This window comes from Lonchura striata, chromosome 1 (genome assembly GCF_050655825.1).
Source record: "Lonchura striata isolate lonStrDom1 chromosome 1, ASM5065582v1, whole genome shotgun sequence".
In the NCBI taxonomy this organism is placed as follows: Eukaryota; Metazoa; Chordata; class Aves; order Passeriformes; family Estrildidae; genus Lonchura; species Lonchura striata.
The window spans coordinates 104,217,691-104,229,741 of NC_140703.1; the positions used below are offsets into that span (position 1 = coordinate 104,217,691).

At 39.7% G+C, this 12,051-nt stretch overlaps 1 long non-coding RNA gene across 1 annotated transcript in view; it reads right to left on the reverse strand.

The window, feature by feature from the left end:
* Nucleotides 1–559: 559 nt before the first annotated feature.
* The window catches only part of LOC146768801 (uncharacterized), a 63,644-nt gene continuing 52,152 nt past the window's right edge, over nt 560–12,051 (reverse strand). Inside the window, exon 3 of the long non-coding RNA XR_014949945.1 lies at nt 560–8,982. This is a non-coding gene — a long non-coding RNA (uncharacterized LOC146768801). The remainder of the gene's footprint in view (nt 8,983–12,051) is intronic.

Below are 12,051 nucleotides of genomic sequence, written 5' to 3' on the forward strand. Positions count from 1 at the left end.
AGGCATTAAATTCTCATTTATTTCAGGCAACCATAGACTTTGGGGCTGGAAAATTTTTTCTCCTACTAAAGCAACAGGCCAGACACTCTTGACATCTTTGGTCTGGCAGTATCTAGTTATCAAGTACTCCAAGGAAAGTTAAAAAGGGGGTTATGCAATTGATAAACAATTCACCCTTGAGGGTTTCCTAAGATTTTTCCCTGGCTTGTGGGATGGCACATCAAGGCAACAGTACTCCCAAAGCACTACTGTTTTGTTTCCTCCTTAGTAAGAGTTCTGGATGTTTCCATGATGAATAAACACATCAGATTCTCTTTAAAATACTATAATACTCTTTAAACATTCTAAATGCCTTCTTCCTAGGTGTTGTCATAGCTGACATATGAAAAGCATCCTGGGCTCTCCAACCTTGTAAATAGTTTTCTCCAGGCCTTAGCTCTCTTCTGACTCAGAGTCCAGCTGTGTGTGTTCCCACATGCAGGTGTGACCTGGGACATGGCTACATGAAGCTCTTGTTCCCACTTTGTAGTTTTTGGCTGTTAACTGTGGGGACCTCTGCCTGCTTGGCAGCAGGTCCCATTCCAAAGCACCAGTGCCTTTAGGGAGGGGTAGTGAATAATGCAATGAGTAGGCAGTCTGCTTAAAGTTTGTTTGTTTGCTTGTTTCAGGGCAAAATCACTGCTGGTTAAAAATACCTGTTTAAAACCAAAATATATCTCTCCCATTTTTAAGGTGCCTGTCCACACTCTGTATGGGGACTTTGGAAAGACCAGCATCTTCTCTGTTTTCCCACATGGCCTCCTCCTACCATCTTGTCTCCTTGATACAGCTTTTGGTCTACCCTGGACATTCCTAAGACATTCAGCATGATTTAATGGGCATTAAGATGTTTTTAATTGTTTAGAATCGCTTTGACCTTCTGCCTCAGCTGAGATCCTGGAATTGTGCCATTGCACTTCAAGCAGGAGGCGTGCCTTAGGGCAAAGCAGTTTGTAGAAAGAAGCAATTTTTTTATTGGCCCAACTACTGTGGATGAAGAAAATAGTCATCTTGCAGGAATGCAAAGCCTTGTGCAGGTCTGAAATGAAAACTGCAACCTTCAAAGAAAGATGCACATAGAGAGAAATTACTCTGAACTTAATTTCTTTATGTGAACAAGTTAGATTATCAGAAAGAAAAGGCAGCTGGTGGCTGTGAAATGGAGACTGTCTTAGCAGAGGGAGGGGTGATAAACTGTTAGCTCAAAAATTTTCATCTACTTCATGAGGTTATTCCAGGAGCACAGGAGCCTTATAGAGGTCATGACCATCAGTAACCATTTGACTAAGAATCACCATGCCAGCTACACAGTAGGACTTGTCTCAGAATGCTAGAAAAACCTGGAAAACTATTTCCTTTATCTAACCACTCCAAAATTATGAGCTACAACAAGAAGCAGGCTAAAATGAAGTGCTTCTGAAGTTTTCCTAGCCATTTTGCAAGACTCCAAAATGTTATAAAAACAGCGATGACAGGCACTGATCACAAGAACGAACACAACAGCAGCTGGCCCAGTCTCTAACTGAGAAAGAACCATTCAAACATCTCCAATCAATGAAAAATCTGCTAACCAAAGGTAAACTGTCTGCTCTGAAAGCCAGAAAGTCTCCTTAGAGGAACAACCATATAAAATGCTGATGTATGGGGAATAAGAATTACTTTGTTGACTTTTTTCTTCATGTTTTTGTAACAAGACAGGAATTAAGTCTAGCACCCATCCTCAGATGCCAATTTCAAGAAGAAGACAAGGAAACATACTGAGTCTCAAGTCTCAAGACAAAATCCCACCCCTGACTTCTCTATCAATTACTTATGGAAAAAAGCCAGAAGAGAAATAACAAGCCGGTTATCATTACAGTTTTTTCCTGTCTCAGAAAGAAAGTCTGTCCTAAATCACAAGTAGTGCAAACATGCAATTAGATAACACTATGACTAATTAAATCAAGGAGACTGTGCAGAAAAGAACATTTTTCTCTCCAGTGGAGCAGTTAATGACCATAACCTCCTACCCTCTTTAGTACTGCCATGTCCACCAGGAATGTTCCAGCCTGTCCACCATGTTCCACTCCCTGATAGCATCCTGCTTTGTCCTCAGGTTGGCCCCAAGATAGATATCAACTTTCAGTGCTCCAGCCCATGTGAAATAAATGTAATCTAGTTCATCCTCACTCCATGCAGCTTCATTTCTGTCAATTTTCTTCAAAAAATGGTCACAGAATAAGTATAAAAATAACTTTATTACATTTGGACTTCATCAAGATCTACCTAAAAATTTTGGGAAAATTTAAAGGAAAATAAAAAGAGAAATCCAAATTTTTTATCACTAAGGCTGTGCTCCATCTCATATATGAAAGCTTTATCATCTGCACTGTAAACATGGATCTCATAATTGATTTTTATTGAATTCAATAACAATTGTCTCTCCATCAAACTCTCTTGATTATAACTCCACTGAAATCACCTTAGAGAATGATCAGTACCAAACTGAAATTTACCAGTTGTGGTAAGACACTCATGGATAAATATGCTTGTGTGAAGAAAATCAGCCACTTCTCAGCTTTCAAAATCTCATTTGCTGCAAAAAAGATCACTCATGGATATCACCTTAATTATTTAGAAGTCCTTTCCTGGACAGGAGTAGTCCTTGGGCAGGTGGTTGACATCTGAGTTAAAAGAACTGAAAACAGTGTCAAGCACTATTGTTACCAGCATAATTTGCAACCTATACAGTCAATAATGAACAATTTATGAGGTCCTAAGTAAAAATAAATGCCAGAATCAGAACTCCTTTTTTTTCATATAGCTGCAGCCTCACTAACTTCAGCCTCAGGAACAAACACTCAGCAGGTACCACTGTATTTGAAGAGCAAACACTGAGTTTGACAAGACATCTCACAACCACAATCATCCTTGGATCCCTTACAAGGCATTCCTGCAAGCCCATCCCCTGTGCCACATTCCATTCCAGACACAGTAGCCAAGGCTAGACAGCCGTGATGCACCGGGATGAGCTCGTGTGGTCAAGGAAGGACAGAAACTTCCATCTTCCAGTGGGGGTACTGCTCTCAGTGCAGACACACCATCCCTGAGATTACTGGTGTTATCCACAGGGACACAATGGAACATGGAAATAGGAGAACAGGTACTAGAAATCATCTCTCTTACTAGTACTAAGAGATTAAAATCCTTTTTGAAACCTGTTTTCATTTAACACATTCCACTCCAGCACAATCACTTTAATCTTGAAGAGGGGAAAAAACCATTTTTCACTGTTGTCCAGAGTACTGAATAAGCTTTTTTTCTCCACAGGTACTGACCACATTTTTTTTTTTTCAGACAGCCCAATGGGCTAATTTAATCTTCCACTGCTGCTGTTTCTATTTCAGACCTGAAGGGGGGCTATGTGTTCAATCACTTCTTAGTTGATTCCAGCTTTAACACACTAGTCTAATAAAACATTTCACTTTTCCCCATAGACTCCGATGTAGTTCTGCTCTTAGACCATCATGGCTATACTACTTCTGCAATACTCACACACAAAAATATTGTTATATCTCTGTATCCATGACATTCTTACATTTCAGCTCCATGGCTGTCATGCCGACTGGACTCCTAAACTGAATTATTTATGGAATTACTGCTAGATTTCTATGCTTCTGTGATCCCTGCCCGTGTTATTTGGGTTTAGAAATTTTAATGTTTCATAGGCAGGTCTTTGCCTGGGGTAGTGCTCCACAGTCCTCAGGCCACAGTGTGGCTCTACCAGCTGACAGTGGCACCTGGTTTTAGGCTGGGAATCTCTGCCCCCAGAGCAGCCTGTGAAGCCAAACTCACCCAGTGCCTTCTGGAACCAGCAGCTGTCAGAAACATGTTCATTGCAGAAGCAGTGAGAGTATAATCACATCCAACATCTATTTAACGTTTTCCTAAATAACAAACACCATGCTCATATGAAGCTGGTAAAACTGTTATTATATCTGAAAAGGGAAAACCAAGGCATAATGCAGCCAGAACCTTAAAAAAAGAGCATGAAATTTTTACCCAAATAGCTTGGTTTTCAGAGTTAATAGTCATTCACACCTCCCACAGAATTTGTTTTTTAGATGCAGAAGTCAGAATGAGCTGCAGGTGCTCAACACCTCTGAAGATCAGGCCAGTCCTCATGGCTGACTAATTGGGAGGGGGAAGTGTTTGAGGTGGGGGGTAGGTTGCATCTTGCTGAGGCTCATGATTTCCCCAGTGTGGGCCAGGTACATTTCAGGCATTTCAGTACCAGGCTGTTGAATGTATTGCTTCACAGTATTAATTTGTAGGATCCCATTGCCTCTCAAAGTAAGATTTTATTTTCCTAAAGAGTTCTGAATGCAGGCCTAGGTAAATCAGCTAACATACTGCTCTCTGCACACACAAGAGAGTTGAACATCCAAATTATTTTCTAATTACATGATACCAGCATTCAGGAACTAGAGAGACACATGGTCCATGCAAAACTCATTGGAGAGGGCACACATCTTGCCAGTGATGAGGGAAACAGCAGCCTTAGTGCAGGCTCATGACTCCCTGTGACTTGTGTCCAATTTCCTGGGGACACTGAACCTTACTCTTCTGTGAGTGAGTGGTACCAACATTACATTACAGAGAAGGAGAATGCTTACACTGTTTAATAGCAATAGCCAAGAAAACTCTGAGGCAGGTCTGTATCTGTTACCTCTGCTGCCTGGCCATGAGGAATCTTCACCAGACAGCTGGTCCTAGGAGCAAGCAAGATAAGTGTGGGGCTTTTTCTAGTAGTATTTTCCAGTTTGTCACTTGGATCCAACCATGTTTTGTAGATGGGAGTGTGTAAAACAAATTTGATGTGCTGTGTTTAGCTTTTGATGGATTTGTTTTTTGTTTTGTTAATTTGACTGTCAAGGTTTTCAATAGCATCAACAGCAGTAATTTAGTTTCTGTTACCTGTTGTGGGTGGCTTATGTAATGCTAAATTCTTTCTTTCCTGCAAAGCATCCAACTGCCAAGATCATAAGCATTATATAAATTAAATAACTAAATGAGAGGCTTTTCAAGGACTCAAAGAAAATTCAGGGCTTTAGTATTGCTCAGAAAAAAAAAAGCAGAATGACAGGTATAAAACTATTAGGATATGATTTCCTTTCAAAGCAAATTCCATGCAAATACTACCTCCTTCTAGAAGTGTAGGTGCCTCCACCAAGGTCACAGTGCTTTGTTGCTAAGCTTCATGTATATGAGAAGAAAAAGAGAACAACTCCTTTAAAAAGCTGTCTCCACTTTAAGAGACATTACCACCTCTGCTGTACACAGAGAAATCGAATTATTTGTACAGCAAGAAGATCCACCAGGACTTGACCTCTTTCTCACGTGTTGTTGTGTCTGCTTTATCTCCCATGTGCTTGTCCTTCTTATGCATAACTTCTCCTTCCTTTACAAAGAAGACTCTAAACAGAAGTCAAGCCTGAGCCCCTTTTTCACTGCAGGACTGCAAGTAGTTTTGAGTTTTTCTGAACATTTGAATTTTGAAACAAAATTATGCCACTGTACATTTGGCATTGCTGCCACATTAAAAGGACCCAGAATCAATGCAATTAATGGCAATTTCAGCTCTGGGCTCTCTGAGGACTTGTAAACTAATAGTAGTTTTTTTCAACCCTGCCATGGTCCTCTGTCCTGTTCTGCTGGCCACTCAAGGGTATCCAACATGTTTTAGGTGATGGCACTGTTCCTTAACATATCCTTACATGCTGGGACACGGTAGGATGTGGAATGAGAAATGAAACTGTAAACAAACCCCACTGTTCCCAGATGGCATGGTTTAAGATTGTAATCTCCATCTTGTCAAATCTCATTTATTTACTTTAGTTTAATGTACAGAAAATACATATTTAAATTTTCACATTTATTGAACTAAGGGAAATTTACTTTTTGGAAAAATTACACCACCCTTTATTAAACACATGAAAGATCCAGCAGTAACTGTAACAGCAGAGATGGGGTGATTTAATTCACTAGAAATGAAGAAATAATTCAGTAAAAGGGCATATGTAGTAGAGAAGAAACCCATCAATAAAAGGCAGCCAGATATAAAACTTGATGTCCTGATGGCACTCTTTATGGACTTCAGCTATTAAGCATGCTATAGAACAAGAAAAATAATTTTCTGCAAAATTGTAAATCAGTTTTGTGCCATCAGATGAAATATTATGTGATAGTCTGAATTAGTCTTTAAAGTGACCACTCTCAGATATGCTCATATCAGGAGTAATAGAAGAGCTCTGTGTGAGATGATATACATTCAAGGAAAATAAGTGATAATGACAATGATCGCTTCTATAAACCTATGGTTAAATCATACACAGATATATGCCAATCTAGATGTAGCTTGACAGTGAAATCAGCCATTGTGCAGGGTGTGAAGAACATAAAAAATATCAAAAAATTACTACCTTTACAAGATACTGGCAAATAATAGGAGCAAAAGTGTGGGCACGGCATATCTGTCACATAGGTCACCATTTATTGCTGTACCTTTGAATGGAGTTCTTGGAAATGTAACTGTAGCTTGTAAGTGAACTGAGCACAGAAAAGAAATTCTTCATTTCTTGCTCACCTTGACTGGAGCAGTGTCAGGGTCAGTGCTGCTGGCAGTGCTGAAGCACAAACGCTCTGCGGAGGCGGGAGGAAATCTGATTTCTCCCTCCTGTTTGCTCAGCCACTCAGGTATGGGGTTTATGTCACTGAGCATTGTGAGGATAAGGCAGCACCTTTTTCAATTCATCTTCCCAGAGTGGCACTTCTCAAACACTTTGGAGGTGTAACCCACTGTTGGCTTGTGCCTGTTCGCCCTTTCTGCTGGCAGCTGCTCGTCTCCGAGGCACGGCGCTGGGAGCTGGCTGGAGCTCCTGGCTGCTAGTGCTGACACCCATTTGCTCACTCTGGTTCAGCTGAGCTGCTGCTGGCACTTAGAGATAGTTAGCAGCTATCCAGCTAGTTGAAACACTCGCAGCCCAGAAATAAAAAATCTGTTCATGCCAAGAATGGAACAGCAACCAGCTTAGGAGGAAACTATTGCCACAGATATATCTCATCCAGAACTGCTTGAGCTCTTTCAGCCTGCATGCGGTTCCTCATCCAGGGCAGTTCTGGAATTGAGGTGTAGCCATGGTGTTACTGACTTGCAAGAGACATTTGCTCTCATGGAGAACTATTTTGACCCTTTAATGCACTTGAGAATTTACATGTAGGAACAGAAGTAGTTCTCCTATCACTGGAATATTGCTCCAGTACCTCTGTGATTAGAATCCTATTGCTGATTTCCAGTGATTTGTTTTGTGCCAATCCTCAAAAGTTACTCTCAATTTTTTGGTGTGTGTTTCTTTAGAGGTTTTTTTCATTCCTTCAGGGCCCTGTCTCCTCTGCCATACTTATTCATAAACACCAATTACATGGTCTCTCCACTGTTATTTTTCTACCATAAATAAATGAAGTCTTTCTGTCATATTGTCCTGATTTTCCATACTCCTGAACATACTAGCAGTGTTAGATATCTACAACTCTTTCTAGGGCTCAACTGGACAGAATTTGATAAGGAATTCTAGGGGAAATCTCTACCTTTGAGAGAAGCCTTGATATTTTCCCCTTTCCACTGGAAACACCACACATTATACCCCAAGGTCAGTTTTCACTCTTAGTTGGTTGATTACCTCAGTGAATCATAATTATTGGTGATCATGTGGTACATTCAGGACCCTGTTATTTCCCATTTGAAAGTCCAGAGGTACATGTAAGCTGTACAAGTAAGATTTCTGGCAGTGGATGAGGAATCACCTTGCACTAAGAGCTGCACAAAAAGGGGGAAAACCCCAACAAGTTTAACATCTATAAACCTCATTATTGCAAACTCTGCTTTCTTATAGTTTGGAGATGGAGAACAGAATAACACAAAACCTGAAATTTATCCTTTTGCCTAGAAGAAGAAGTATGATTTTCTCTTAACATGAGAAATTTTTTTCTTAATTTTTTTAGTTAGAGTCTTGCTCTGTGTTTGTTTCTTAAAGCCAAAATTATAAAAGACAGTTTTATAAACTCTGTACTTAAAATTTGAGCCACAGTTAATATAATTTTTTCTTAGAATGGATTACTCAGACCTTACTCTCTATTGTATGACGGCAGCTCAATGCTACATCTCATTTTCATGTGCTTGTGTTTTTTGCTCACAAAACTCATAAATGATTGATTCTGTGTGCAAAATCATAATCAACAGAACTCGAGAGGAAAAGAGTAGACGATTAGAAAACTGTGGTATCAGATTTGATGAAGGCTTAAAAAGATGTCACCTACCAAATGTGTCTTTGAAGCATTCTGGCCAGCAGCAATGTGCTGTGTTAACAATGTGCTGCCCACAGGTTGAATGTGGGGTTTCTTTTGCTCTGCTCAGTGCTGGAGAGGCCACACCTGGAGTGCTGAGTGCCAGCACTGGCCTTCCCAGGGCAAAAGAGAGAAGGATATACTGTGATGGGGAACAAGATGATGATGGTGCATCTCTTCTACAGCAAAAGACTGAGAGCTGAGCTTGGCCCAGAGGAGGTTCAGGGGTGTCTCACTTATATGGATCAATGCCTGGAGGGATGGTGCAAAGAATCTGGAGCCAGGTTCTTTTCTGGGGTGTCCCCAGGCAGGACAGAGCCTATGGACACACACTGCAACACACGAGGCTCTGTCTGCACATCAGAAAACACTGCCACTGTGAGCAGGACTGAGCCCTGGTACAGGCTGTCCAGGGAGGTTGTGGGGTCTCCATCCTTGCAGATATCCAAAGTTGTCTGGCCGTGGTCTTGGGAAACTGGCTGTAGGTGGTTCTGCTTGAGCATGGGGATTGGATGAGATGATCTTCAGTGCCTCCTTACAACATCAACCACCCTGTTGATTCTGTGGAAATATAGTAATAAAATTTGGGTTACGTGGAATGCCTCCTGTAAAAGATGGCACGTACAACTAAAGGTAAATATTTGAAGGAAGGACATTAAAAGTTGCTGTCCTTATGAAGTAAATTTTTTATGGGAATGTGTATAGAGAGATTGCATCAAGTATTCCAGCCCAAACTTTCTGTGCCTTACTTATGCTAAGAATTACAGCATGTTCCCTTCCTCATGAAAATTATTTTAAATTTAAAATCTTTTTTAGTCATATATTGAATTCCCCTATTTGGGTACTTGGATAGGTAGCAAGAAGATGGAGAGGGAGTTGCTTTGTTTTCATATTCTGATAGGTGCTTGAAAGCTGTGGTATTAGCTGTATGTGGAAACAGATACCTTTTGGAAACAATTGCAGATTATGGGACTATTATTTCATGTTTAAAAATTAAACTTTTAAGGGGAACACATAAGTGGCAAATTTGCATGTCCATAGCTGACTGATGAGAAAAGCATAACTCTCTACCAAGTGCAGCTGTTGATACAGAAGAAATGCAATGCAAGGGATTTGAGAACCTACATAGAGAGAAATTGTAGATATTAGTCAGAAACTCTCTCTGTTTTAATTTGGCTAAACTACTTTAGTACACAACTGTAGCTAAAATTACCCTCAAGTAAGAGAATAGCAGAGAAATTCTAAAACTTGGATAACAATAGTCACAAGTTTATGTAAACCAAAAGAATTGCTGCAAGCACATCATGAATAAGCTATGGTTTGGGAATTGAACTGGAAAAGCTGAAATCCAGTAACCAGTAAATTCTGCTATTGTGAAAATGGGTGCAACCAAGAAAAAAATCTGCTGGTCCTCCTCTTGCAGTGTTGATGACAGAGATCCCCCCTTTTCCATTCTCCCAATCCAGGTACTGTCAACTGCCAACTTCTCTTAGGAAAAGATATTTGCAGCACTTTGTTAGAGTGCTTGAATCACTGATGATTGTTTCTTTATAACATATTAATCAAATTCTAGGCTGTATTTTTATATTCACAGTTTTGATAGAAGCGTCCTTCATGTATATAAGTTTAATTTTGTCCAAGGGGAAAAAAATTAAGGGAGGCCTTTAATTACTTCAGATCATTTTAGAAGATAGCTAAATGAAAATATCACATGAGCAGTAGGAGTGACTTTCTCAGCTGTCTAGTAGTGGAGCTGGCATAAGAAACCCAAACGCTGTGGGCCCCTCCTATTGCAACACCTCTTCTAGGCTGTTCTTTTTCATGAAAACAAAGCTCTATAGGAGGCAAGAATGCTTCTACATCTCAACACCATAGTAGCTTTTAGCTAACATACCTTATTTTAAAAAATGTTTAAAAGCTTGTCTCTCTCCAAATCTCTAGAGTTGCAGAATTTTGAACTAGCACTCAGGCTACACTGAAAGTGATGAGCAGTGGCTGTCATTCATAGCAAGAATATGCCAGCCTAGATGTTGCAGAGGGCTATTTAGGACCTACTGGTGTCTCATAAATATGTTTGGAAAACAGACCATATAAAAACCAATTATGTGAGTACTTTTCATACAAATATGTATATCTTATGCTCTGCTTCTAATTAGAAGGGCCACTTGTATAGAAAGAGATCTTTTGAGGCAGGGGGGTTAGAAATTAAAAGGTGATTGATTATCTGTTTAGATGGATGTATTGCTTAACATTTTCTGTGCTTGTGAAGACAGGATGCTTGTGAAAACAGGGTGAGAGAATATAAAATAGAGGGTTAAGTTACCCAGGAGGTGTGTGCTTTGGAACAGCTATCCCCTCAGCACCAAATAAATACATACCTACTTTACAACTTTTACAAGTTGTAGATTTTTATCATGTATCACTTTGTTCATTAGTTTTTGCTCTTTAAATTTCCATAACCATCCACAAACTTTGCAATTGTTTTATGGAAAGATGAGGCTTAAGTACAAAAGAGGCCAGGGATTAGAAAACATCAAAAAGTACATATGCACAATATTTCTTGGGGTGGTGGGTGTCACAAGCTACTGAAAATTAAATTCTTGCTTGATAGAAGGCCTATAGCCTTCAAGGAGGTGTTGGCCCTTAGCTTGATTGTCTCACAGAAATAAATGTTTTCATTTAACAATCTATCTATTTTCACCATCAGCCTACTGCTCAAGTTTCTTTTTATCATTCCCTTCTTTCCTTCTTTCTCTCACTCTCTTTAGTCATAAATGTAATATAATTCTAATTTCCTTTAAAAAATGCAGAAGATATTCTTGCAACCCTAAGAGTCCATGGCTGGCCATAAAATGCCACAGAAAATGCTTCATTTAATAAAGGACTTGGAAGAAAGCTGGCTCGATTACACAGCAAATCTGCATAACAGAGCCTAAAAGAGGAAAACACCTTCTCCAGAGGAAATAGATATGTGCATAGATGAGATAGTATTCCTTTGAGGAGTATTTTATGTATTTCACAGGAAGCCAGTATATTGTCTAATATTTTTATTTCAGGCTTTACACTTTGTTTTTTGAAGTACATTTCCTTGGGGGAAAGTTTGCTTTAGTTCCTCATTCATGGCAATTCAATGAAATCACTTTGAGCAAAAGGTGAACATTTGTTAGCAATGTAGAAGAACTCCTGTGACACTTCTCTAGGATGGCATTTACACCTCCCAAATCCTTCTTGTTATGCCTGTTGCTGGCATGTAAAATGAAGCTCCACCTGCTGCAGCTGGATTCATGTCTAACTTTCTGGAACATATTGAATTTCCAGAAATGTGACTGACAAATTAAGCATAAACTATGTTCTATTACTCATCCTGCACTATAATGGGAGTATTTAATGTTCTTTCGTGGCCCATGTCTGCTTGAGTCACTCAGATGAATAAATAGCTCTGTCAAGACAAACCTGACTGAGAAAGGCAGCAGTGGTGTAAAACTGCATGAACACAGGACCAAATGCAGCTGGACAGAAGCCCTTATGAACTCTTTAAGTTGTATGACCAGGGTGATACTTACTTACTTAAATGTAATATGGCTCTGCTTTTAAGCTAAGCAGAATCCCAACCTAGCTGTGGTCAATTAA